The following is a 2,101-nucleotide window of genomic DNA, read 5'->3' as shown; positions in this document are numbered from 1 at the left end:
CCCTAACCCTAACCCTAACCCTAACCCTAACCCTAACCCTAACCCTAACCCTAACCCTAACCCTAACCCTAACCCTAACCCTAACCCTAACCCTAACCCTAACCCTAACCCTAACCCTAACCCTAACCCTAACCCTAACCCTAACCCTAACCCTAACCCTAACCCTAACCCTAACCCTAACCCTAACCCTAACCCTAACCCTAACCCTAACCCTAACCCTAACCCTAACCCTAACCCTAACCCTAACCCTAACCCTAACCCTAACCCTAACCCTAACCCTAACCTAACCCTAACCCTAACCCTAACCCTAACCCTAACCCTAACCCTAACCCTAACCCTAACCCTAACCCTAACCCTAACCCTAACCCTAACCCTAACCCTAACCCTAACCCTAACCCTAACCCTAACCCTAACCCTAACCCTAACCCTAACCCTAACCCTAACCCTAACCCTAACCCTAACCCTAACCCTAACCCTAACCCTAACCCTAACCCTAACCCTAACCCTAACCCTAACCCTAACCCTAACCCTAACCCTAACCCTAACCCTAACCCTAACCCTAACCCTAACCCTAACCCTAACCCTAACCCTAACCCTAACCCTAACCCTAACCCTAACCCTAACCCTAACCCTAACCCTAACCCTAACCCTAACCCTAACCCTAACCCTAACCCTAACCCTAACCCTAACCCTAACCCTAACCCTAACCCTAACCCTAACCCTAACCCTAACCCTAACCCTAACCCTAACCCTAACCCTAACCCTAACCCTAACCCTAACCCTAACCCTAACCCTAACCCTAACCCTAACCCTAACCCTAACCCTAACCCTAACCCTAACCCTAACCCTAACCCTAACCCTAACCCTAACCCTAACCCTAACCCTAACCCTAACCCTAACCCTAACCCTAACCCTAACCCTAACCCTAACCCTAACCCTAACCCTAACCCTAACCCTAACCCTAACCCTAACCCTAACCCTAACCCTAACCCTAACCCTAACCCTAACCCTAACCCTAACCCTAACCCTAACCCTAACCCTAACCCTAACCCTAACCCTAACCCTAACCCTAACCCTAACCCTAACCCTAACCCTAACCCTAACCCTAACCCTAACCCTAACCCTAACCCTAACCCTAACCCTAACCCTAACCCTAACCCTAACCCTAACCCTAACCCTAACCCTAACCCTAACCCTAACCCTAACCCTAACCCTAACCTAACCCTAACCCTAACCCTAACCCTAACCCTAACCCTAACCCTAACCCTAACCCTAACCCTAACCCTAACCCTAACCCTAACCCTAACCCTAACCCTAACCCTAACCCTAACCCTAACCCTAACCCTAACCCTAACCCTAACCCTAACCCTAACCCTAACCCTAACCCTAACCCTAACCCTAACCCTAACCCTAACCCTAACCCTAACCCTAACCCTAACCCTAACCCTAACCCTAACCCTAACCCTAACCCTAACCCTAACCCTAACCCTAACCCTAACCCTAACCCTAACCCTAACCCTAACCCTAACCCTAACCTAACCCTAACCCTAACCCTAACCCTAACCCTAACCCTAACCCTAACCCTAACCCTAACCCTAACCCTAACCCTAACCCTAACCCTAACCCTAACCCTAACCCTAACCCTAACCCTAACCCTAACCCTAACCCTAACCCTAACCCTAACCCTAACCCTAACCCTAACCCTAACCCTAACCCTAACCCTAACCCTAACCCTAACCCTAACCCTAACCCTAACCCTAACCCTAACCCTAACCCTAACCCTAACCCTAACCCTAACCCTAACCCTAACCCTAACCCTAACCCTAACCCTAACCCTAACCCTAACCCTAACCCTAACCCTAACCCTAACCCTAACCCTAACCCTAACCCTAACCCTAACCCTAACCCTAACCCTAACCCTAACCCTAACCCTAACCCTAACCCTAACCCTAACCCTAACCCTAACCCTAACCCTAACCCTAACCCTAACCCTAACCCTAACCCTAACCCTAACCCTAACCCTAACCCTAACCCTAACCCTAACCCTAACCCTAACCCTAACCCTAACCCTAACCCTAACCCTAACCCTAACCCTAACCCT

Source organism: Castor canadensis, chromosome 17 (genome assembly GCF_047511655.1).
Source record: "Castor canadensis chromosome 17, mCasCan1.hap1v2, whole genome shotgun sequence".
In the NCBI taxonomy this organism is placed as follows: domain Eukaryota; kingdom Metazoa; phylum Chordata; class Mammalia; order Rodentia; family Castoridae; genus Castor; species Castor canadensis.
The sequence above is the reverse complement of the archived record's forward strand: the minus strand, read 5'-3'. Positions refer to the sequence as shown.